At 42.6% G+C, this 26958-nt stretch overlaps 1 protein-coding gene across 3 annotated transcripts in view; it reads right to left on the bottom strand.

Annotated features, from left to right (window-relative positions):
• The window catches only part of LOC140725621 (uncharacterized), a 71803-nt gene that overhangs the window by 37477 nt on the left and 7368 nt on the right, over nt 1-26958 (bottom strand). The window contains exon 1 of one of the 3 annotated variants that reach the window (XM_073041311.1): nt 9195-9304. The exons of the other annotated variants lie outside the window; for them this stretch is intronic. The gene's annotated coding sequence lies outside the window, so the exon portion shown is untranslated. Of the gene's footprint in view, nt 1-9194; nt 9305-26958 lie in introns of those variants that run through there. 3 annotated transcript variants of the gene reach the window in all.

Consider the following 26958-nt stretch of genomic DNA (forward strand, 5'->3'; position numbering starts at 1 on the left):
ATTATTGGGAGGAGTACTAAGAGATAGGATCTACAAGTATTTAGATAGACAGGGACTTATTAGGGAGAGCCGACACGGCTTTGTGCGTGGTAGGTCATGTTTAACAAATCTATTAGGGTTTTTTGAGGAGGTTACAAGGGAAGTGGATGAAAGGAAGGCAGTGGATGTTGTCTACATGGACTTCAGTGAGGCCTTTGACAAGGTCCAGCATGGGAGGTTAGTTAGGAAGGTTCAGTTACTAGGTATACACGGTGAGGTAGTAAATTGGATTAGACATTGGCTCAATGGGAGAAGTCAGAGATTGGTAGTGGAGGATTGCTTGCAAGGCTTACATGCTGTAATGGGTTACCAAATGAAGTCAGGCAGCATTGCTGGCAACAACACATCCCACCCTGATGAGTTCATTTCAAATAGAAGACGGATGAAACAACATCCACCCCTATGGTCTCCGATGCACCTGCACCAGTGGTCACCACTGCAGATGTTAGATGAACCTGTCCCTACCGACTCTCCAATATTTACACATGCTCTATAGAAGACATTCTATCTGGATGTATCACAGCTATTCAAGTGAGTCAAGTCAAGTCAAGTGAAGTTTATTGTCATTTAACTTACATGTATATAACGTATTTATCCATATAATGTATTTAGAAATGAGACATGTTTCTCTAAACCAGGGTGTAAAGCATTATACACACAACACACATAACAATAACTTATGAAGGTAAAGATCTACAGATGAATCACACATAAATAACAAACTAAAGTGCATTCATATTAAATATCATAAGGTACGGAACAGATTAACCAGTGACACTTCAAGTATGATGTGGCTGGGAGTTCAGAAGCCTAATGTCCTAGTGGAAGAAACTGTTTCCCATCCTGACCATTCTTGTTTCTATGCATCGTAGTTTCCTGCCTGTTGGTAGAAAGTCAAAGAGGATGCTGGATGGATGGGTGAGATCCTTAACAATACTAAGGGCCCTGTGTATGTAGCACTCCAGATAAATGACCCCGTTGGATGGTAGGGAGACCCCTATGATCCTCTCAACTGTCCTCACAGTCCTTTGTAGGGACTTCTGGTCTGATGCACGACTGCTCCTATACCAGATGGAGATGCAGCTTGTCAGGACGCTCTCAATGGTTCTCCGGTAAAATGCAGTTAGGATGGGGGTTGGGAGCCTTGTTTCCCTTAACCTTCTTAGAAAGTGGAGGTGCTGCTGTGCCTTCTTATTCAGGGACCATATATTAAGGGACCAGGTGAAGTCATCCATGTGTTGGATTAGGATATAGAATTGTTATTTTTATTGTAGTTCCCCGCCCCCCCCCCCCCATAACCTTCCTATGCTTGCTTGTATTTGTACATAATCACCTATAAACAGTTGAACTTTCAGTAATTATGGTATGGCAGCTTCGATATTTTTCTAGAAATGTTTTCATTTTCAGTAGCAGGTGACCCGCTACTTGTATCTGGTTATTTTATAGTTTCACTGTTATCTCTGGTCTGAGTATGAGATGATCACACTGCTTTTTCCTTTGTCTTTTCTTTGTTCTCTCATCTCTCTCATTCGTTCTCTTCTCTTGTAACACTTAATAAAACGGCTATAAGCAAAAAGTTTTATGCTTCATTCTTGACTTTCGAAGCACCTATGGATTGAAAAAGCATCAGGATTCAACGTCTCCCAAATCTTTACTCTGAAAGACAGCTGTGAGCCTCAGCCCCATCTCACAGTGTGTGTGTACTGTTGGAGTTCAGTAACCTCGCATATTCCAACATTCCTTGGGTTGTTCTTATTTTTTGCAGAAGGATGTGAAGTATAATTTCAGGTGCAAAAAAACTAACCAGCAGGGAGCAGGCAAGGAGACAGCATTACTGAGACAACAACTAACAGGAATCAGGCTGAGATGTGGACTCTTTTCCATCGATGCTGCCTGGCCTGCTGAGTTCCTCCAGTATTTTGTGCGTTTGTCCTGCCTGTCCTTACTTCTCACATTCTACTTCTCCCTCATCTCACAATATTTTCTGCTACATATGTAAAAGAAGACACCTCTCATTTTCCCTGTCTTTGAGAATCTTTTTAACCTTGGGAGGGGTGTCTAAAGCAAGTGGCAATAGTAATAAAGATGACATTGGGGGTTCAGAAGGGATCTGAGAGGGATTTTAGTTTTACACAGAAAATGGCTGGAATCGGGAACACTCTGACTGTGAGTGTGGTGGTGCAGGGAGGTTTTCTCAGATCATGAACGAAGCATCTAGACAAATACAAATTGCTAAGGCATCGATGGCTATGAACCAAATGAGGGTAAATAGGGTCAGTGGGGATAAATACTGTGGTCATCAAGGGCAGGGTGGCTGAAGGACCTGTTTCTGTCCTGTACAAACTTACCCTTGTGTTCTTATACAAATAGCCAAGAACTGTAAATTGTCAAACAAGGTTGATATTAAAAAAGGATCGAGTGCTTTATAGTTCATGTAAGGACACCAGAACATAATATACAAAATAGAAGCAAGCTTTGTGCCCTCTGAGGCTGTTCCCTGTTCATCAGTCTTGCCTGTTGTTTTAACCTCATACCATCCTCCAGCACTATCTCTTGACACAATTAAAATCTAGAAACTTGGCAATCCGATTGAATGAATTCAATGAATTGGCATACCTCTCAGATAAAGGATTCTAAAGGTCCACCAACCTCCAATTTAAGATATTTCTCCACATCTCAGTTCTAAGTAGCCTTGCCAATTTTTTTCTGAAAAGACTCTGATGCCTGGTTCTAGACTCCTCTCCCCAGACAGCATATTTACTGCATCCATCTGTGAAACCTTGCAAGAACAACATGGCCCAGATGACCTGTATACAATTTAGAATTTGGCTTCATGATCATCAGCAACCTTTATTTCCTGAGGAGCATCAAGAAAGCTCACCTCTGCCCAGGATACTGATGGACTTTTATCGCTGTACCATTGAGAGCATACTCACCGACTGCATCTCAGGGTGGGTTGATAATTGTCCCGTATCAGACCGCAAAGCACTCCAGTGGGTCGTGAAAACTGCCCAGTGGATCATTGGCACCATTATTGAGAACATCTACCATAAACGCTGCCTGGGCAGGGCAAAAAGCTTCATCAAGGATGCATCTCACCCTAACCACGGACTTTTTACTCTCCTCCTGTCCTGTAGGTGCTACAGGAGCCTCCGCTCCCGCACCAGCAGGCACAGGAAGAGCTTCTTCCCTGAGGCTGTGACCCTGCTGAACCTCACATCACAGCGCTAAGCAGTACTGCACCCATATTGTACTGTCTCAGTACTTTTATACTTGTGTGCTGTAGCACTTACTTTTTATTTGCAGTTATTCTGTAAATAGTACTATTCTTTGCATTTCTGGTTAGATGCTAACTGCATTTCATTGGCTTTGTATCTGTATTTGTATTTGTATAGTCACAATGACAATAAAATCTAATCTAATCTAATCATGTGGTGAGACACTGATCATGATTGCTAATGTGCAGACAATTCATTCTGTTGTCAATGGAGGAGACGAATTGTGTGCTGTCCCCTCCAGTGAGAATAAGCAGCCTCTGGAATATCAAAGCAATGGCTCAGACTTCTCGACATTGTGAGAACACAGGTTATCACAGAGGGGATAATGGATTGAATAATGCAAATCTCCTGTACATTATTTTGGAATTCATGAGTCAGCAACAACACTTCATATTGCCCCACAATTGAAACACAAATCCGTGCTCATAAAATGATAACAACTGGGCTGATCACCACTTGAAGGCTCAGAAGAAGATAGTGATCTAGAAGCTTTTGTTCCAGTTTATGGGACTGTAGCAGAACCTATTCCACATGCTAATGACCGTGTAGCTACACTGGATTCTGTTAGTCCCAAGTAAAGATACACCAGGCAGCAATAGAAGGTCCCAGAGGGAACTGGACATATCTGATTGCATTTAAAAAACACAAACAGAGCTCTGGAAGAACTCAGTGGCTTGCACAACACCTGTGGAGTCAAAAGATACACAGTATGTTATTTCAAGTTGAGAGCTCTGCATTATGACTGGGAGGGAAGAGGAATGATGCCAGTATACAGCAAAAGGAGGAAGGGGCAAGATAGAGCCTGCTTTGGGAAATCAGATCTGGAGTGCTGGAAGATGGGGAGATGAAACCATATGGGGGAGCAGAGATGGTGGAGTGGATGAGTATTATGGGAGAAGAAGTCTAGGTAGATATCTGAGTGTGTGTGGGAGAAGAATACTGGGACGTGGGTTACCTGAAATTGGAAAATTCTATGTTCATGCCTTCATGAGCTGCAAGTTAACCCAAGCAGAATGTGAGATGCTGTTTTCCAGTTTGGGCCCACCCTCTCTGTAGCAGTGTGGGATGTAGCTGTGGAAAGGAGAGTTAAAATGAGGTGCAACTGGAAACTTGAGATGGCAGTCACCCAGGTTTGAAGAGGTGCAGCTGAGTCTCTACCTCACTCGGTAGGTCTGCTTTGGACTGGATAGTGGCAAGGGAGGGGTTAAAGAGACAGGTGTGGCATCTCCTTCTGTTGCCAAGGGAAGTAACACTGAGTTGGGAGGGGTTGGTGGGAAGGGATGAGCAGACCAGGGAGTCACACAAAGAGTGGTTACGGTGCTCTTTTCCCTCATTCACATCATTCCCCAATATCTCCCCCAATGCCCCCACCCACCCCCAATCTGTTTTAGGTTCTACCAGCCCTCGTCATATCCCTCCCTCACAGTCTTTCCTCTTCCCTCTTAATTCCAACGTAGGGTCCAGACCCAAAATGTCAATGTACACCTTTTGCCTTCACAGATGCTGCTGAACTCTGAGTTCTTCTGGTGTCTTGATTCTTTTTGCTCTGGATTCCAGCATCTGCAATCTCTTTTGTCTTTTCTACAGTTTGTTGTTGATTGGCAGTTAATTTTGTAATTCATCAGAATAATCCCTTCAATTTGATCTGGAATCTGCTCAACCCATCCTTTGTGTGTTTTACCTGCAACTTCCAGCAGGGGGAGATAGGAAGACATAAAGACTGGTGCCCCCATAAATAATACACATGATTCAGTCTCCCTGTCTGCCTTTAATTACAGTGTACTCTCAGGCATCCACATTCCATGGGGATGTGGGTTGCTGGTTGCATGAACATGATGTTGGCTTGTGAATAACTAAAATGATACTTACAATAGTTAGCAGAGGAGGCAGGAGTGTTACAGATTAGTTTGTGTTCATAAGTAATACTGATAAATGAGATGGCAACAGGCAGAAAAAAATCCACCAGCTTTGTCTCGTCTTCTTTCTCCAGCTCTCCCTTTCCACCTTCTCCACATTCTTGTCTTCATCCTTTTTCTGCCTTTGCCCCTCTTCCTGTTGGTCATCAGGCCGGAGCTACATAGTGGCAAGGACGTGCAGCACAGAGCAGGCCAAGACACCTGCTGATGGCCATTTTGATAAACACTGCAAAGGTTTTTCAGGCAGCAGAATCCGATTCAGATTCATATTTAGATTTATTTCTCACATGTACAATGAAATGTGGCACTTGCGTTAATAGCCAACACACCTGAGGATGTGCTGGATCATTTCAAATGTCATTAGAAACGGGGATGGTGCCGGAGGATTGGCGTATTGCTCATGTGGCTCCATTGTTTAAAAAGGGTTCTAAGAGTAAACCTAGCAATTATCGGCCTGTAAGTTTGACGTCAGTGATGGGTAAATTAATGAAAAGTATTCTGCTTTGGACTGGATAGTGGCAAGGGAGGGGTTAAAGAGACAGGTGTGGCATCTCCTTCTGTTGCCAAGGGAAGTAACACTGAGTTGGGAGGGGTTGGTGGGAAGGGATGAGCAGACCAGGGAGTCACACAAAGAGTGGTTACAGTGCTCTTTTCCCTCATTCACATAATTCCCCAATATCTCCCTCAATGCCCCTACCCACCCCCAATCTGTTTTAGGTTCTACCAGCCCTCATCATATCACTCCCTCACAGTCTTTCCTCTTTCCTCTTAATTCCGACGCAGGGTCCCAATATTCTCGTCTACCTGCTGAACTGTGTCTATGCCCACCTGGACAAGCCGGCGAGCACTGCGAGGGTCATGGTTTTTGACTTCTCTAGTGCGTTCAACACCATCCGCCCTGCTCTGCTGGGTGAGAAGCTGACAGTGATGCAGGTGGATGCTTCCCTGGTGTCATGGATTATTGATTACCCGACTGGCAGACCACAGTACATGCGCTTGCAACACTGTGTGTCAGACAGAGTGGTCAGCAGCACTGGGGCTCCATAGGGACTGTCCTGTCTCCCTTTCTCTTCACCATCTACACCTCGGACTTCAACTACAACACAGAGTCTTGCCATCTTCAGAAGTTTTCTGATGACTCTGCCATAGTTGGATGCATCAGCAAGGGAGATGAGGCTGAGTACAGGGCTACGGTGGGAAACTTTGTCACACGGTGCGAGCAGAATCATCTGCAGCTTAATGTGAAGAAGACTAAGGAGCTGGTGGTGGACCTGAGGAGGGCCAAGGCACTGGTGACCCCTGTTTCCATCCAAGGGGCCAGTGTGGACATAGTGGAGGATTACAAAGTGGACATAGTGGGGATATGAATTGACAATATTTGACTGGACTGGTCAAAGAACACTGAGGCTGTCTACAAGAAGGGTCAGAGACGTCTCTACTTCCTGTTTTCATCCAAAGGGGTCAGTGTGGACATAGTGGAGGATTACAAAGTGGACATAGTGGGGATATGAATTGACAATATTTGACTGGACTGGTCAAAGAACACTGAGGCTGTCTACAAGAAGGGTCAGAGCCGTCTCTACTTCCTGAGGAGACTGAGGTCCTTTAACATCTGCCGGATGATGCTGAGGATGTTCTACGAGTCTGTGGTGGCCAGTGCTATTATGTTTGCTGTTGTGTGCTGGGGCAGCAGGCTGAGGGTAGCAGACACCAACAGAATCAACAAATTCATTCGTAAGGCCAGTGATGTTGTGGGGGTGGAACTGGACTCTCTGACGGCGGTGTCTGAAAAGAGAATGCTGTCCAAGTTGCATGCTATCTTGGACAATGTCTCCCATCCACTCCATAATGTACTGGTTAGGCACAGGAGTACATTCAGCCAGAGACTCATTCCACCGAGATACAACACTGAGAGTCATAGGAAGTCATTCCTGCCTGTGGCCATCAAACTTCACAACTCCTCCCTCAGAGTGTCAGACACTCTGAGCCAATAGGCTGGTCCTGGACTTATTTCCACTTGGCATGATTAACTTATTATTATTTAATTATTTCTGGTTTTAATTTGCTATATTTCTAATCTATTCTTGGTTGGTGCAACTGTAACAAAACCAAATTTCCCTCAGGATCAATAAAGTATGTCTGTCTTAGAGATGGTATATATAATTATCTGGATAGACAGGGTCTGATTAGGAGCAGTCAACATGGATTTGTGCGTGAAAGGTCATGTTTGACAAATCTTATTGAATTTTTTGAAGATGTTACAAGGAAAGTTAATGACGGTAAATCAATGGATGTTTTCTAAATGGACTTCAGTAAGGCATTTGACAAGGTTCCAATGGAAGGTTAGTTAGGAAGGTTCAATCGTTAGGTATTAATATTGAAGTAGTAAAATGGATTCAACAGTGGCTGGATAGGAGATGCCAGAGAGTAGTGGTGGATAACTGTTCGTCAGGTTGGAGGCTGGTGACTAGCGGTGTGCCTCAGGGATCTGTACTGAGTCCAATGTTGTTTGTCATATACATTAATGATCTGGATGATGGGGTGGTAAATTGGATTAGTAAGTATGCAGATGATACTAGGATAGGTGGCGTTGTGGATAATGAAGTAGGTTTTCAAAGCTTGCAGAGAGATTTAGGCCAGTTAGAAGAGTGGGTTGAACAATGGCAGATGGAGTTTAATGCTGATAAGTGTGAGGTGCTACATTTTGGTAGGAATAATCCAAATAGGACATACATGGTAAATGGTGGGGCATTGAAGAATGCAGTAGAACAGAGTGATCTAGGAATAATGGTGCATAGTTCCCTGAAGGTGGAATCTTATGTGGATAGGGTGGTGAAGAAAGCTTTTGGTATGCTGGCTTTTATAAATCAGAGTATTGAGTATAGGAGTTGGGATGTAATGTTAAAATTGTACAAGGCATTGGTGAGGCCGAATTTGGAGTATTGTGTATAATTCTGGTCACCGAATTAAGGAAAGATGTCAAAAAAATAGAGAGAGTACTGAGGAGCTTTACTAGAATGTTACCTGGGTTTCAGCACCTAAGTTACAGAGAAGGTTGAACAATTTAGGTCTTTTTTCTTTGGAGCATAGAGGGTTGAGGGGGGACTTGATAGAGGTATTTAAAATTATGAGGGGGATAGATAGAGTTGACGTGGATAGGCTTTTTCCATTGAGAGTAGGGGAGATTCAAACAAGAGGACATGAGTTGAGAGTTAAGGCACAAAAGTTTAAGGGTAACACGAGGGGGAATTTCTTTACTCAGAGAGTGGTAGCTGTGTGGAACAAGCTTCCAGTAGAAGTGGTAGAGGCAGGTTTGATTTTGTCATTTAAAAAAAAATTGGATAGGTATATGGACAGGAAAGGAATGGAGGGTTATGGGCTGAGTGCAGGTCACTGGGACTAGGTGAGAGTAAGCGTTCGGCACGGACTAGAAGGGCTGAGATGTCCTGTTTCTGTGCTGTAATTGTTATGTGGTTATAGCCTGCACGTATCGCCACACATTCTAGCGCCAAGACAGCATGCTCACAATGCTCAGTAAAGCAATACAGAACACAACAAACTAAAAACAGCAAAAGCAAGGCAAGCCCCTATCCTTCCTCTCACCCACCCACAGACACGAACAGTCCCCCAGCTCCAGGACAGGCCTCCGTGCTTCCAGTCTCCAGTCTCCTGCTCACACAGGTATCTGATCCTGACACCCTCTGATCTGGGACAGCCTGATATCCATGGATGGTGAAAGTTCAAACGTCAAAGTAAATTTATTATCAAAATACATATAGCTTACCATATACAACCCAGAGATTCATCTTCTTGCAGGAATTCACAGTAAATACAATAGAATTAATAAAAGACTACATTCAAGAGGACGGAAAAACAACCATTGTGCAAAAGACAACAAACCATGCAAATACAGAAAGAAAAAAATAAGCAATAGCTATTGAGCATCTGAGATGAAAAGTACTTGCTGATGTTGAATGCAAGGTTGTCGTTAGAACCCAACGAGTTGACCTGTTTCACTCCTGTTTGCCTTATCACTGACATTGACATTGGTCCTGGCAGGCAGATGACAGCTCCTCTCCCTGTCAGTTCAAATTTAACATTACTAGTCAGTAAAGGATGTTAGAAAAGGGGTATTGAATCCTTCATTTTCATAAAGGTGGCAAGGGATTCAAGAAAAATGATGAGGCCTGATCTCATCCAGGTAGACTTCGAGTCTGAAATTGGCCTATTTTATGCTAACTCAACGTTTCATCTGTCTGTCGTCAGTGATAAACAAGTAAAGGCAGCACCTTCAGAAGAATAAAGTCACCCACTCTGGTATACCGCACTGCTCCTCATTCAAGATCCACATACCCAGAATTCCATAGCTCAGGGTTTTCAGCTTATTGGTAAAAGTGTTTGAAGCAGTGACAAACTTCATAAATTAACAACCATGCACAGACTATGAGTGAGAAACTCCAATACTTTGAGATTGGGCGTTGCAGTAGAACACCTGCTGCAAATCTCAGATGTACATTTTTATAATGTAAAATGTACCGTTCAGTAGCTAGGCCAAATCTGGAATTGGGAGGGAGGGAAGGCCAGCCAGAGGCAAGAGGATAAGTAATGGGTCACTGAGGTAGGCACTGAGGCTAGCTCGAGAAGTAGAGGTCTTCATGAGGGTATCAGGATTACTGGTTGAGAGATATGAGTTAATCAGGTATTTAGATAGGGTACAGGATTAAGGCTACAGGAAATCAAAAGTCATGGCATTATGGCAGCCTAAAAGTTTAGACTCTTCGAGCGGACGAGTCATGAATGACTGTAGATGTCAAGGATTGTGGTGAGGAGAGGTCAGTGTCATATGATGGGCCTGGTGTTTGTGAAGGATTTGTTTACACATGTCCCAATCCAGTGCTACTTTAATAAAACATATCTGACAAAGTGTTCAATGCTGAGTACTCTTGGGACAATGTAGTCCAAACTTTTCTATAATGTTCCAAACCTGTTGAATGGAATATCATCTTGTAGGAAATTAGCATAGAAGTTGTATCAGCAATGCCAATCTGACACAACACAACCCAGCAACAACCATTATTGCATTTACTTTGACTAATGTCAAATTTCAATTGCATTTTGCTGAAAACAATTTTCCATACGGTTGACTTTCTGCTTTCCTATGCTTTCAGTAATGATTAATGATCATCAAAAATCTGATCGCCGCACATGTACACATGCACCTACTGTGACGTAATAAAGTGGCCATTGAGTGTAAGTCTGTGTACTTCTGTTGCTGTAGCCCATGCACTTCAAGGTTCAATGTGTTGTGAATTCAAAGATGCTCTTCTGCACACTACTGTTGTAACATGTGGTTATTTGAGAGTCAGCTTGAACCACTCTGGCCATTCTCCTCTGACTCTCATTAATAAGGTGTCTTCGCCCACAGAACTGCCTCTCATGGATGCTTTTTGTTCCTTGCTCTATTCTCTGCAAACTCTAGAGATTGTTGTGTGTGAAAATACCAGGAGATCAGCAATTTATAAGATATTCAAACTACCCCATATGGAATCAACAATCATTCCATGGTCAAAGTCACTTAGATCAGATTTTTTCCATTCTGATGTTTGATATGAACAACAAGTGAATCTTTTGACCATGCATTGAGTTGCTGCCTCATGATTGGCTGATTAGCTATTTGCATTAACAAGTATTGTACAGTTGTACCTAATAAAGTGGCCACTGAGTGTATCTTATTTTAAATATCCCTAATTCTGGAGTTTCACTTCGTATTACCATTCTAGTACAATTCATCTTACACTACAAGAAAATCAAGGGCACGGAGTCAATGCTGAATGTGGTTTTAAAATGTTTTAAACTTATACTGTAGGTTTTCACAAATAAATATGGTAGAGGCATTTTATCTTTAAGAAAAGTTGTAACAACTTACTTACTGTAATCCAAACACTGAACACAAAGTGCGGTTAAAAAACTTTACGTAATCATGTCAGACCTGCCTCTTTAAGTGAACTCCAACTCAATGTTGGTGGTTGTGAATTCTGTACATTTCCAGCAATTACATTACCCTACAATAATAGCAACAAAGATTAAGGTAGAACTGTTACCAAATGCATTCCTGTCCTAAGGCCAGTTTCGAGGACTGGTAAGTCTTTGTTCAGAGGTGAAATAAGGTGCATGGAACACGTTACACAATATGTTTCTGGTATAACCTTTCAAGAAATGTTAGGGATGTTAGGGATCTGGAGCAGCAGCTGGATGACCTTCAGCTTGTACAGAAGGTGATAATTGATCAGAGTTACAGCAAAGTAATCACCCCTAAGTTGCAGGAGGCGAGTAGCTGGGTACCTGTCAGAAGAAATAGAAATGTAAATAGGCAATTATCTCTGTGGCCATTCTCCACAATAATAAGTATACCGCTTTGGATACTGTTGTGGGGGGATGATCTCCCAGGGTAATGTCAAGGAGACCAGGTTACTGGCACTGAGCATGGGTGTGTGGTGCTGAAGGGAAAGAGGGAGAAGAGGTAGTGATAGGGGACACAATAGTCAGAGAGTCATTCTCTGGATGTGAATAGGACACCCAACTGGTATGTTACCTCCCAGGTGCCAGGATCAGGGACATCTTGGATCATGTCCACAGCATTTTGAAGAGGGAGGGGGAGCAGCCAGATATCTTGGTACATACTGGTACCAATGACATAGGAGGGAAAAGCAACGAGGTCCTGAAGAGACCTGTGCTGCGCATCAGTGATGGTAGAAACAGGATGATTTGGCAGATAAAAGCACGGCTGAGAAGCTGGAGCAGGGGGCAGAGCTTCAGGTTCTTGAATCATTGGGATCTTATCTGGGGGAGGAATGACCTGTTCAAAAGGGATGAGTTGCTCCTGAACTCGAGGGGGACCAATATTCTCATGGGCAAGTTTGTTAGAGCCGTTGGAGAGGGTTTAAATGAACTTGGCAGGGGGTGGGAACTGGAGTGAAGGCACTCAGGATCAGACATATGGTAAAAATGCAAAGATAGCGGGCAGTCAGACTGTCAGGAAGGGCAGGCAGATGATAGGACAGAATTGCAGCCAGCAGGGGGAGTATCAGTGCATTAGGGATGCTGAATCAAAAAGGGTAGTAAATACAGTACTCAAAGTGTTATATCTCAATGCATGAAGTATAAGAAATGAGGTGGATGATCTTGTTGCACTATTTAGATTGTCAGGTATGATGTTGTGGCCATCACTGAATCATGGCAGATTGTCCAAGGTCACATGTTGTATTAGAGGATAGGACGGTAGGGAGAGGAGGTGACGTGATGCTGCTGGTAAAGAATGGCATCAAATCAGTAGAAATGTGACATAGGATTGGAAGATTGAATCCTTGTGGGTTGAGTTAAGAAACTTCAAGGGTAAAAGGACCCTGACGGCAGTTATATACAGGCCTCCCAACAGTAGCTGGCACATGGACCACAGATTACAATGGGAAATAGAAAAGGCGTATCAAAGGGGCAATGTTATGATATTCATGGGAGATTTTAACATGCAGGTTGATTGGGACAATCAGGTTGGTAATGGATCTCAAGAGAGTGAATTTATTGAATGCTTACAGGATGGCCTTTTAGAGCAGTTTGTTGTTGAGCCTACTAGGGGACTATCTATACTGGATTGGGTGTCATGTAATGAACTGGAGGTGATTAGGGAGCTTAAGGTAACAGAACCCTTAGGAAGCAGTGATCATAATATGATTGAGTTCAACTTGAAACTTGAGAAGGAGAAAGTAAAATCTGACATAACAATATTTCTGTGAAATAAAGGAAATTATAGTGGTATCAGAGAGGAATTGGCCAAAGTAAATTGGAAGGAGATGCTGGCAGAGATGACAGCAGAGCAGCAATGGTGAGAATTTCTGGGAAAACTGAGGAAGGTGCAGAACAGATGTATTCCAAAAATGAAGAAATACTCAAATGGCAAAATAGTATCAACTGTGGCTGACAAGGGAAGTCAAAGCTAATGTAAAAACAAAGGAGAGGGTATACAACAAAGCAAAAATTAGTGGGAAGATAGAGGATTGGGAAACTTTTAAAAACCTACAGAGAGCAACTAAAAGAATCATTAGGAAGGAAAAGATAAAATCTGAAAGCAAACTAGCAAACAATATCAAAATGTATAGTAAAAGTTTTTCTAAGTACTGTACGTAACGAATAAAAGACAGATGAGATTGGATATAGGACCAGTAGAAAAAGAGGCTGCAGAAATAATAACGGTGGATAAGGAGGTTGCAGGTGAACTAAATGAGTATTTTCCATCAGTTTCCAATATGGAAGACACTAGCAGTGTGCCAGATGTTGATGGGTGTGGGGGAAGAGAAGTTAGCTTATTTTATTACAAGTGTTACGTATTCAGGCAACAATAAATATATATGAGTTAGGCAAGGGTTTTTATAACAAATAACACGTTTATTTGTGTCAGTTGTGCTGTGAGGATTACATTCCTTGACTTCTCTAGTGCCTTTAACACCATCCAGCCCAAGATCTGAAGGCACAAACTAACGGAGATGGGAGTAGACTCTCACATGGTGGATTGGATAGTGGACTACTTGACAGATAGACCTCAGTATGTGTGGTTGGGAGACTGTAGGTCTGACACGGTGGTCAGCAGCACAGGAGCGCCGCAGGGAACCGTACTCTCTCCGGTCCTGTTCACCCTGTACACATCAGACTTCCAATATAACTCGGAGTCCTGCCATGTGCAGAAGTTCGCTGATGACACGGCCATAGTGGGGTGTGTCAGGAATGGACAGGAGGAGGAGTATAGGAAACTGATACAGGACTTTGTGATATGGTGCAACTCAAACTACCTGCGTCTCAATATCACCAAGACCAAGGAGATGGTGGTGGACTTTAGGAGATCTAGGCCTCATATGGAGCCAGTGATCATTAATGGAGAATGTGTGGAGCAGGTTAAGACCTACAAGTATCTGGGAGTACAGTTAGACGAGAAGCTAGACTGGACTGCCAACACAGATGCCTTGTGCAGGAAGGCACAGAGTCGACTGTACTTCCTTAGAAGGTTGGCGTCATTCAATGTCTGTAGTGAGATGCTGAAGATGTTCTATAGGTCAGTTGTGGAGAGCGCCCTCTTCTTTGTGGTGGCGTGTTGGGGAGGAAGCATTAAGAAGAGGGACGCCTCACGTCTTAATAAGCTGGTAAGGAAGGCGGGCTCTGTCGTGGGCAAATTACTGGAGAGTTTAACATCGGTAGCTGAGCAAAGGGCGCTGAGTAGGCTACGGTCAATTATGGAAAACTCTGAACATCCTCTACATAGCACCATCCAGAGACAGAGAAGCAGTTTCAGCGACAGGTTACTATCGATGCAATGCTCCTCAGACAGGATGAAGAGGTCAATACTCCCCAATGCCATTAGGCTTTACAATTCAACCGCCAGGACTTAAGAACTTTTTAAAAGCTATTATTAATGCTTTTTGAGATAGTGATTTAGATGCATATCATATTTTTTACTGAGTTAAGTATTGTATGTAATTAGTTTTGCTACAACAAGTGTATGGGACATTGGAAAAAAAAGTTGAATTTCCCCATGGGGATGAATAAAGTATCTACCTATCTATCTATCTATCTATCTATCTATCTATTAAACACTGAAAACAAACCCCCTCAAAAGTAAACAAACTCAAACGTAACCGGAAAACAGCTGCTGTGCGGCAGATTCACACTTCTTAATAGCGTTGCAGTTCAAACAGTTCTTAAAACGGTATTGAAAAAAAACCAGTTCTTTAAAGTGGTATGCCGAAAGTTCAAAAGCTCACAGTCCATTTAAAAGGAGAGACTTTTTAAAGCGATTTAAATTCTCTTCCACGTCTATGTCCTTCGATTCCCCGGCGTCGAACTTTCCCACGAAGAATTTTATAAAATATAACGGCTTAAAGGCACTGATCTTCCTTCCACACTATTCTCAAATCCTTTCTGGTCAAACCCAGGGATTAACAGCAAGAATAGTCAACGAAATCCTTCCGAATGAGGATCAAATAAGGTCGAACTTTCCACCGTCTAAAGTCGATTCTCCTCAATTTTTATCTTCCAAATTCTTATCTTCACTCTCCACAGTAAAGAAACTGTTGGCGATGACCTTTTAAACTTTAGGCATTATATAAAACTTCATTTTTAACTAAACTGCGTCATCACATTAAATCACGCAGTGACATGAAGTCATCTTGGCAAATCCCGCCACGAACTGCCCCACCTGACAGGGTGGGTCTTCCTTTTATACCCTGTAAAAAAAACCTGTCACATGACCTCTACTGGCGGGAAAATGACATCACTCCACCATCACAAGACCATTACCTCAAGTCCAGTATAACTTCAACCCCAGTCACGTGACCAGGGTACCACTGTCACGTGTCACGGGTACGTAACACAAGGGAGATGCTCAAAAAACTGAAAGACCTAATGGTACTTAAGTCACCTGGCCCAGATGAAGTGCACCCTAGGGTTCTGAAAGAGGCAGTGGTAGAGATTGTGGAAGCATTAGTAATGATCTTTCAAAAATTATTGGATTCTGGCATGGTGCTAGAGGACTATAAAACTGAGGATGTAACTCCACTCCTTAAGAAAGGAAGAAAGCAGCAGTATGGAAATTATAGCCTGAACACAGTGGTTGGGAAGATACTAGAGTAAATTGTTAAGGATGAGGTTATGGAGTACTTGATGACACAGGACAAGATAGGACAAAGTCAGCAAGGTTTCCTTAAGGGAAAATCTTCCCCGATGAGCCTGTTGGAATTCTTTGAGGAGATTACAGGTAGGATAGATAAACGGGATGTAGTGGATGTTGTATATTTAGACTTTCAGAAAGCTTTTGACAAGGTGTCACACATGAGGCTGCTTATCGAGTTAAGAACCCATGGTGTCACAGGAAAATTACTGGCATGGTTGGAGCATTGGCTGTTTGGTAGGAGGCAGTGAGTGGAAATAAAAGGATCCTTTTCTGGTTAGTTGCCAGTGACTAGTGGTTTTCCGCAGGGTTGGTGTTTCCTTTTATGCTGTATATTAATGACTTAGGTGATGGAATAGGTGGCTTTTTCTTGCCAAGTTTGCAGATGATATGAAGATTGGTAGGGAGGCAAGTAGTGTTGAAGAAAAAGGTAGGCTGTAGAAGGACTTACAGATTAGGAAAATGGGCAAGAGAGTGGCAAATGAAATATAATATTGGAAAATGCATGGTCATGCACTTTGGTAGTAGAAAGAAATATGCAGTTTACTTTCTAAATGGGGCAAAAATTAAAAAATCTGAGATGCAAAGGGGCTTGGGAGTCCTTGTGCAGAACACCCTGAAGGTTAACTTGCAGGTTGAGTCAATAGTGAGGAAGGCAAATACAATGTTAGCATTCATTTCAAGAGGTCTGGAATACAAGAGCAGGGATGTGTTGCTGAGGCTTTATAAGGTACTGGTGAGGCCTCACCTTGAGTATTGTGAACAGTTTTGGGCTTCTCATCTATGTGCTGGCATTAGAGAGGGTTCAGAGGAGGTTCACTAGGATGATTCCAGGGATGAAAGGGTTATCATACGAGGAATGTTTGATAGCTCTGAGTCTGCTTGCTAGAACTTAGCAGGATGAGGGAGGATCTCATTGAAGCCTTTTGAATGTTGAAAGGACTAGACAGAGTAGATGTGGAAAGGATGTTTACCATAGTGGGAGAATCTAGGAGAAGAGGGTACCACCTCAGGATAGAGGGGCATCTATTTAAAACAGAGATGTGAAGAAATTTCTTTAGCCAGAGGGATTGTTGAATTTGTTACCACAGGCAGCTGTGGAGGCCAGGCCGTTGGGTGTATTTAAGGCAGAGATTGATAGGTTCTTGATTGGACATGGCATCAAGGTTACAGGGAGAAGGGAACAAGGTTACCGGGGTTGAGGAGGTGAAGAAAAAAGGGTTAGCCATGATTGAATGGCAGAGCAGATTCGACGTGCCAAATGGCCTAATTCTGCTCCTATGTCTTATGGTCTTAAGTTACAATGTAGGGGAGTCCAATTTCGCTTCATTCAGTGTCATCAGTTTGTTAGTGCAAGGAGTGCCAGTATCGGGATTGTTAAGTATCAGGTCCTATGACATTGTCAACAATGAAAAGAATGAGGAAAGACAAATAAACATTATGACTGGAACTGGTTGTAAGAATGTAGTATGTGGTTAGTACTACAATAATAAACCTACATCTGATATTTTAGACACATAATTCTGAAAGAAAGACAAAAACGTCTGGAAATACTCTACAGGTAGGTAGAAAGAGAAGAAGAGTAAATAGTTTCAGCATTGTTCATATTTTATATGAGTCAGTTTTCTGACAAAGAATAAGAGCTGAATGGATTTCTGAAGTTCAACATCTTAATGATTCCTAACATTAAAGCTCTATTTATTTATTCCTTAGCTTGGGGATCATTATTAATCAGGAATGTTGCATGTAAGTCCTGATATCCACAGCCAACTGACCCTGATAAAACTGTCATGGAGTTTCAGAGACTCTGCATTATTCAAAATCAGTAACATTTACAGTATGCTGTTCTCTACTGGACAAAGAGGAGGGAGTGTGGAAGTTGCATCAAGACAAGGACAGCCTGAGATAAGTTTACTCAAGTGGGACCTTTGAAGTGAGACTGCTGGAGACACCTCTGCTTACTGCAGATGAGACAGGCTGGGTTGATTGTGGCAGAGTGTACTCAAGCCAGACGAGTAAGGCCTCTGTGGTGAGACTTTTCCAGAAAGGTCTTCCTGAAACATAGTGTTCCTTTACACAATCCCAGGTGCCGGAGACAGATGATCAAAAAGTAATGGAGGAATGTGAAACATACCCAACTACTAAGCTCCTATTGTCCTTACTAAATTCAAAATATCATTGGCTGTCTGTTCAAAGTTTCAATTGACTTTTAACACATCTATTGTCCTTACTAACTTCAAGATATACACAAAATGCTGGAGGAACTCAGCAAGCCAGGCAGCATCTATGGGAAAAAAAAAGTACAGTCGATGTTTCGGGCTGAAACCTTTTGGTAGGACTGGGAAAAAGAAGCTGAGGAGTAGATTTAAAAGGTGGGGGAGGGGAGAGAGAACCATCAGATGATAGGTGAAACCTGGAGGGGGAGGGATGAAGTTAAGAGCCTGGAAGCTGACGAAAGAGACAGAAGGCTGAGAAAAAGGGGAAAGGAGCACTGGAAGGAGGCGATGAGCAGGCAAGGAGATGAGTGAGAGAGGGAAAAGGGGATGGAGAAGGAGGGGGAGGTTACCAGAAGTTTGAGAAATCAATGTTCATGCCATTAGGTTGGAGGCTACCTAAACGGAATACTCCCTTGTCCATTCGTCCATTTGTCCCTCCCCACTGATTTGCTTCGTGGCACTTACCCTTGCAAGCAGAACAAGTGCTAAAACTTTTAAATCTACTCCTCAGCACTTTTTCTCCAGTCCTGCTGAAGGGTTTTTGCCCAAAATGTTGACTGTACTTTTTTTCCATAGATGCTGCCTGGCCTGCTGAGTTCCTCCAGTATTTTGTGTGTGTTGCTCAGATTCCCAGCATCTGCAGATTTTCTCGTTTGTAACTTCAAAATATCATCGGCTGTCCGCTTGAAGTTTTGAATGACTTTAGTGCCTCCATTGTGAATAATGATTGATCTTGTGAGTAAGGAATTTAAAAATGTAGAGTTTACGATGATCAATATCTGTAGTTGATAAGCCAATTCCATATAAAAATAGAAGTTTTCTGTTCAGGCTTCAGAACGGGTGGCACAGTAGTGTAGTGGTTAGCACAACATTTTACAGTACAGGTGACCCACAGGTTCACTGCCTGTAAGGAGTTTGCACATTCCTCCTGTGAGTTTCCCAAGGGTGCTCCAGTTTCCTCCCACAGTCCAAAGACGTACCAGTTGGTAGATTAATTGGTTATTGTAAATTGTCCCGTGATCAGGCTCGGATAATTTGGGGGTTTGCTGGACAGCATGGCTCGAAGGGCCACAAGGACTTACTCTGAGCTAATTCTCGATAGACAGAGAGACTGACGGGGCCATGCTGTTCTCCCTGTGCACAAATAAAATAAAAGGAATACTTGAGTCATAAGAGTGCTTGTGTTCTGGGCCCAGTTCTTTTGGCTATTTTATTCTATTATCATCGACAACAGTATTTATGTGCTAATGTTTGACGTTTGTAATGTAGATCGTAAATATAAAGCAACACTTTGTGACTGATTGAAATTCTGTCAGAGAAACAGCTACCTATTGCATTTTTGTCTTTAGCTGTTGTTTTACTTTTGATCAAGTACTAGACATAGCCCTAGAGCATCACTGCAGGAGTTCGTCAGGTTAGCCATCTTTAGAGCCTTTATAAACGACTTTCCTTCCATCAACAGGTTGGAAATGTGTAGATCACTGATGTTCAATTCCATTCTCAACTCTTTCAGCAAACGAAGTATTCCATCTGTGCATATGATAAGTGGCAAAAATACATTTGTACCATAAATGCAATAGGTAATGACCATTTCCAACAATAGAAATGAATTATCTACCCGTGATAGTCAGTGTTGTTACAGTCAGTAGCAATAGAAAAGGACCAAACTTGAAAGTACAGATGGCAGCAGTCAGGACATTAATTCCGTGGGAGGCTGCATCGACGCCTATATCAGCGAAGGAAGAGGGTATCGCTGTGAGACTGCAGAGGGCAGTAACCCATGCATAAATTGAGCAGTAGACCTCACTTAGTGGCAGCAGATACCTCACAGGGAGCAGTAACAGTGTTGGGTGCAACAAGAGAATCAGAGTCAGGTTTAGTATCACTGGCATATGTTGTGAAATATATTGTTTTGTGGCAGCAGTACATCGCAACACATAAAAAGCTATATATTACAAGTATATATATAATATTGTATATATTAAGTAGGGCAAAAAGAAAATATCCTTGATGCCGGGGAGATTTGTGCCGATTACAGAGCTGGCCGAGTTTACAACTTTCTGTAGCTTTTTCCAATCCCATGCAGTGCCCCTCCATACCAGATGTTGATGCAACCAGTTAGAATGCTCTCCAAATTACATCTGTAGAGATTTGTGAGTCTTTTGTGACTTACCACGTCTCTTCAAACTCCTAAAGAGATGAGATATACCTCAGGTTACTGTAGGAAGCAAGGGAAGAGAGTATTGTAGCTTTTGCGATGAGCTTTATGTCCTCATTGTCAAAGGACTACTATAAGAAGATTGGAGGGTGGAAACGTTCAGCCTTTGTTCAAGAAAGTTAATGGGGATAATCGAGTCTTGTACCAGTGGTGGGCCACACACCTTAAAATCATGTCCTCTTGTAGTAGACATTGTCACTATAGGAAAAAAGGCACTGACAGTCCACTTTATGCCTCTTATGCATTTAAACACCTCTATCAAGTTTCCTTTCATCCTTCTTCATCCCTATCTCACTCAGCCTTTCCTTATAAGACATGTTCTCTAATTCAGGTAGCATCCTTTACACCTCTGCACCCTCTCTAAAGTTTCCACACCCAAATGAGGCAACCAAAAATGAGTACAATATTCTAAATGTGATCTAACCAGAGTGTTATAGAGCTGCAACATTAACTCATGACTGTTGAACTCAATCCTCGACTAATGAGGACCAACACAGCCTAATCCTTAAAACCACCCTATCAACTTGCACAGCAACAGTGAGGATCAAAGATCTATCTGTTCATCCACAGCCTGCTAAGAATCCTGATATTGATCTTGTCATCTGCCTTCAAGTTTGACCTGCCAAGTGAATCTCTTCACACTTTTCCAGGTTAAATGCCATCTGCCATCTCTCAGCTCAGCTCTGCATCCTGTCAGTGTCCTGTTGTAACCTACAACCTTCTGCACTCTCCACAACACTACGAACGTTTGTGTCATCTGCAAACTTACTAACTCACCTTTCACTTCCTCATCTGTCGTTTATAAAAATTACAAAGGGCCGGGGTCCCAGAACAGATCCCCGCTGAAAATTACGGGTCACTGAACTCCAAGTAGAATATGTTCCATCTACTATCACCCTCTGCCTTCTGTGGGCAAGCCAATTCTGAATCCACACAGCTTAACTTTCCTGTGTCCTGTGCCTCTTGACTTTTGGAATGATCCTACCATTCTGGAGAAGCTTGTTGAATGCCTCACTAAAATCTACTTTCATCAATTTATTTTGTCAAATCCTTGAAGAATGCATTCAGCCTCATGAGGCATGACTTGTCCCTCACAAAGTTATGCTGACAAACGATAACCAGCCTATGTCTTTTCAAATGCTCATAAATCCTGTTTCTAAGAATCCTCTCCAACAGTTTGCCACCACTGATGTAAGACTCACTGGTCTATAATTCCCAGGATTATCCCTATTAACTTTCTTGAACAAAGGATAAATATTGCTACCTTCCAATCTTCCGATACTACTCCTGTGGCAACGAGGACATAAAGATCATCACCAAAGGTGCAGTAATCTCTTCCTTTGTTTTCCGTAGTAACCTGGGGTGTACCTCATCTGACTCCGGGTCTCATCTGCCATAATGGTTTTCAAAAGTTCCAGTATATGCTCTTCCTTAAACAGTAGATATTCTGCAGATGCTGGATATCCAGAGCAACACAACCAAAATGATGGAGGAACTCTGCAGGTCAGGCAGCATCAATGGAAAAGAATAAACAGTCAATGTTTCAGGCTGAGACCCATCTTTTGGACTGAAAAGAAAGGGGAAAAAATGCCAGAATAAGAATGTGGGGGTAGGGGAAGGAGGCGAGCTAGAAGTTGATAAAGTGATGCCAGGTGGGTAGTAAAGATAAAGAGTTGGAGAAGAAGAAATCTGATAGAAGAGGAGAGTGGACCATAGGAGAAAGGGAAGGAGGAGGGGATTCAGGTGGAGATCATAGGCAGATGATAAGAGGTAAGAAGCTGGAGTGAGGAATAGAAGAAGAGGAAAGAAGAGGGATTTTTTTTTAACCAGAAAGAGAAATCAGTATTTATGCCATCAGGTTTGAAGCTACCCAGATGGAATATAAGGTGTTGCTCCTCCAACTTGAGGGTGGCCACAAGAGGAGGCAATGGAACTTTTGCCACTTCAGTGGGACAAACCAATCCAGAATGTATCCTCTTCCTTAATGTCATCATGCTCTAGCATATCAGCCTGTTGTCCTCACAAAAGTCAAGGTTCCTTTCACTGGTGAAAACTGAAGTAGAGCATTCATTAAGTACTTCCCCTAACTCATCCAACACTAGGCATGTTTCATCTTTTGTCTCTGATATGTCCTACTCTCACTCTAATTATCCTTCTTCACAAATGTGTAGAATGCTTTGAGATTTTCTTAATCCTACATCCTAAAGCCTTCTCATATCCCTTTCTAGCTCCTTTAAGTTTCTTCTTAAGTTCCTTCCTGGCTACATGATAACTCCAAAAACCTTATCAGCTCCTTGCTTCCTAAACGATAAGTAAGCTTCTTTCTTCCTTTTGACTAGATGTTCCACATTTCTTGTGAACCATGGTTCCTTCATCCTACCATCCTTTCCCTGCCTCAATAGGACAAACCTATCCAGAAACCCATGCAAGTGTTCCATTAACAATCTCCAGATTTCCATTGTACATTTCCCTCACTACATTTGTTCCCTGTTCATGCACGGTTTCTTCCTAATAGCACCCTAATTCCGCCTCCATAATTAAATACTTCTCCATACCGTTTGTTCCTGTCCCTGTACAGATTATGGGATTGTGGTCATTAACTCTGAGCTGCTCACCCCCTGAGAGATCTTTCACCTAACCAGCCTAATACTAGATCCAGTATGCCTTCTCTTCTAGTCGGCTTGTGTAAGTGTTCTGTTGGGAATCCTTCCTAGAAACACATAACGAACTTTGTCCCATCTTAACTTTGTGCACAAAGGAGGTGCCAATCAATATTAGGGAAGTAGATATTATAGAAGGTCATGGCGAATTGCAGGGGATCTTGATCAGTCAGCTATCTGGGCTGAGGATTGACAGATAAATGTGAGGTGTTGCACTTTGGGAGATCAGATCAGTGAAGGAAATATTCTATACAGTGAAATAGCAGAGCCTGGGGAGTGTTATGGAACAGAGGGATCTAGGAGTACAAAAGTGCATAGACCACAGAAAGTGACATCTCAGGTAGTTAGCATGTTGAAGAAGACATTTGGCATGCTGGTCTTCATCAATCAGGACACTGAATATCAATGTTGGGAAGTTATGTTGCAATTATATAAGAAGTTGGTAAGGCTGTACTTGGAGAATTGAGTACAGATTTGGTCACCCTTTTAGAGGATATATGTTAATAAACTAGAAAGAGTGCAGAGAAGTTTTACCAGGATGTTGCCTAGACTCGGGGGCCCAAGTTACAAGAAGCTGTGTGGAGTAGGACCTTATTTCCTGGAGCATAGGAGACTGAGGAGTGACTTAATAGAGATATATATGATCATGGGGGGCTTAGATAGGGTGAAAGCACCATCTTTTTCTCAGGGAGGGGGTGCGCAAACAAAGAGGACATAGGTTTACAATCAGAGTTAAGAGATTCAAAAGGCACATCAGGGTCAGCTTCTTCACACGCTGTGTGTTTGGAATGAGCTGTCAAAAGTAGTGATTGAGTCCAATACATCAGCAATATTTAAAAGCCAGCTAGGTAAGCACATGGATAAGAGAGGTTTGGCGGGCTGTGGGCCAAATGCAAGCAGAAGGCACCAGCTCACTGTGCAACACTGTCAGCACGGACGAGTTGGGCCAAAGGGGCTGTTTCTGCACTCTAGGTCTCTAGGACTCCATGACTTCTATGTTCCATTATAACAAAGAAGCAGATCTGGAGTATTGGTTTCAATGTGTTGTTAACCTGTGATTGCATTACCTTTTGCATAAATCCAACTGAAGTTTGCAGATGGGTCTTAGGCAATTTACTGGTGTGAGTTTAATGATCTCTGACACGATAACATTACTTTAAAGAATTCAGGCTTTTTTTCTGTTAACAAAATCTGCTTCTCTTTATAAAAAAGAACTACCCCATTGCACTTCTCCTCCAACCCATGTAATCTAAGTATGCTTCCATCCTTTTTTCACCTGTTCTTTCTTGCATACCTGGGTGCAGCCACTTCCATTTTCTCATGGTTTAATTCCTGTTAATCAACTAATGCATTCTTTTCAACTGTTATGACCTCAGCCCCCTCCTTCCTGAGAATCGCAACATCGCTATTAATTCGGGTCTTGGACCCAGGAAATGAGAGAGAATGCAACGGATTTTGACCATTGTTCTTAGAGACACCTGTGTGGATTGCGACTCTGTGCTATGTGCCAGCGATCAGGGCTGCGTGCACACCCTCGGGCAATGTGGGGTGGGGATCGCATCACCCCACCTTGATTGACATCTACAACTCTGCAAGTCAGGATAAAAAGGGGACTGCAGGAAGCAGTACCCTAGCGACGCACCAGAAGGAGACACCATCGCTCATCGATCCCGTGATGACAGGAAGCTATTCGGAAGCCACATGTGGTTTTTCCCCTAGCCTGGGGAGCGAGTGGCTGATAACACCGAAAAGGACTTCGAACTGACAACGGGGAACCCACGTTCCCGATTCAACGATTTGAGTCCAAAAGGCTGGCAAGTTTATTTTCTCACCAAAAATCCCTCTCTCTCCAACACGTGAAACCCAGCGGTCCCCAAAAGGCTAAACGCCTGCATGAACTCCAGAGACTTTGATATTTCCATCGGACAATATTTTTACCCCTAGACAAACGATAGAGCTACTTTGTATTGTTGATTATTACTATACCCGCGCTTTAGATTGAGTATTGACGATGTATGTTATCTGAATGTTTGTATTAACCTTACTTTTGTGCCCTTTTATAAATAAAAATGTTTAAAAATAGCACCATCAGATTTCAGCGGACCTCTCTATCTTTGCTGGTAAGTGACCCAGTTACGGGGTTCGTAACACAACTGATAACCACATATCATTATGGTCAATGCTGGTCTATTGTTTTGCGGAAGGCTGAACAAAACAGGAAGGAGAGGAAAGGGATCAGAAGAAATTCTCGATGGATATCTTCACGGACAAATAATAGATTACAGGAGATCTGAGCCTTGATCACTTAGGCTTAGTGAACTAGGAATTTCCATCTTTGGTGATATAATAAAATCTTGGCAACCAAAAGGCATGACCATGATGAGAGTTATCTCCCTAGAAACATGTTTATAAAAACACAAAATGCTGAAAATATTCAGGGAGACTATGGAGAAAAGAAAAGAGTTAAAGAAACCAGCTTGACCTGCTGGGCTCTTCTAGTGTTGCAAACATGAGAAAATCTGAAGATGCAGGAAATCCAGATCAATGCACACAAAATGCTAAAGGGACTCAGCAGGTCAGGCTGTACCTATGGAGACCTGATGAAGGGTCTCGGCATCACTGAAAGTTCAGCTGATCTCATGGTGAAGTTCAGGAATTCCAAGAGGAAGGAGGGAAACTCTCTGCCCACCTTTTCAGGTTGGAGAAACTGCTGCATTGTCTGTGCCTCAAACGAGGTTTCAGCTGTTTGAGAGAAGTCGCTAGAGAATGGAGCAAAATGTGAAGGGTGCAGTGACAGAAGATATGTTTGCTCCACGTATTCAAATGACCGACAAGATGCCTGATACACCCATCTTTTACAGAGCTACTCAGAGAAGTTAGAGAGGAAAATGTGATTGAGGGGTGAAGCGTTTCCAAAAGCCGAGTTACGTTGTCAGTGGTAGCCTGTTGCTAAAGTGACTCCTGTTGCTGCAGAAGCAGAGCTTTTGAGAAATGAAGTGAAAAACATTCGAGCTGAGCAGACTCGGCCGATGTCTGCCAATGTTGCCGCTAAACGTGACACGTCCACCCGACCCACCTGAGAAAATCACAAAGCAGAGGAACACAGTTGCAAAGGGTTGCTTGACTGTGGTTTTCTGTTACGAATGTGGAAACAATGGACAGTTCAAGCAAGATTGTGAGGGACAGGAAAATCTTCAAAAAGTAAACCAGAAGTTAATCAAACAGGAAGAAGAAGATGGGAAACTATGGAGGGACCCAGTAAATGGACGGCCTGACATACATTGAAATCAGCGTATGACTAGAAATACTAAAGGGCAAAACACTATTCCTGAAGGCTTAATGGGACCAAACTCTGATGTATCCATATGGATTAAAGGCACTTATGCTAGAGCCCTTCTTGACACAGGTTCTCAAGTTACTTTACTCTACAGATCCCTTTACAACAGGTATTTGAAGCATTTACCATTGATTCCTATCAGTGCTCCTGAAATTGGGAGCTTGGTGCTGATGATTATCCTTATGAGTGGTGGGGAAGGGTTAGGCGGTGTTTTATATTAAGACCGAGGTAAAGGTCTCAGACCTATTGCTTTCTTTAGTTGGAGTTGGTTGCCATCCGAACAAAACCACCCTGCTCACAAATTGGAGTTTCTGGCATTGAAATAGGCAGTGGTAGACAAATTCAGTGACCATCTATATGGTGCCAAGTTTGTGGTGAGAACCAACAACAACCCACTAATTCATATTTTGACCTCAGCAAAACTGAATGCCACAGGTCATTGATTGCTAATGGCATTGTCTGTCTATGATTTCAGCCTTAATTACTGACCAAGAATTCAGAACATTGGTGTGGATCCGTTATGAGATGCTGGTAACTGACCAGGAGTGGAAGGACATTCCTGACTCGGGTGTTAAAGCAACGT

This window comes from Hemitrygon akajei, chromosome 3 (assembly GCF_048418815.1).
Source record: "Hemitrygon akajei chromosome 3, sHemAka1.3, whole genome shotgun sequence".
NCBI lineage: Eukaryota > Metazoa > Chordata > Chondrichthyes > Myliobatiformes > Dasyatidae > Hemitrygon > Hemitrygon akajei.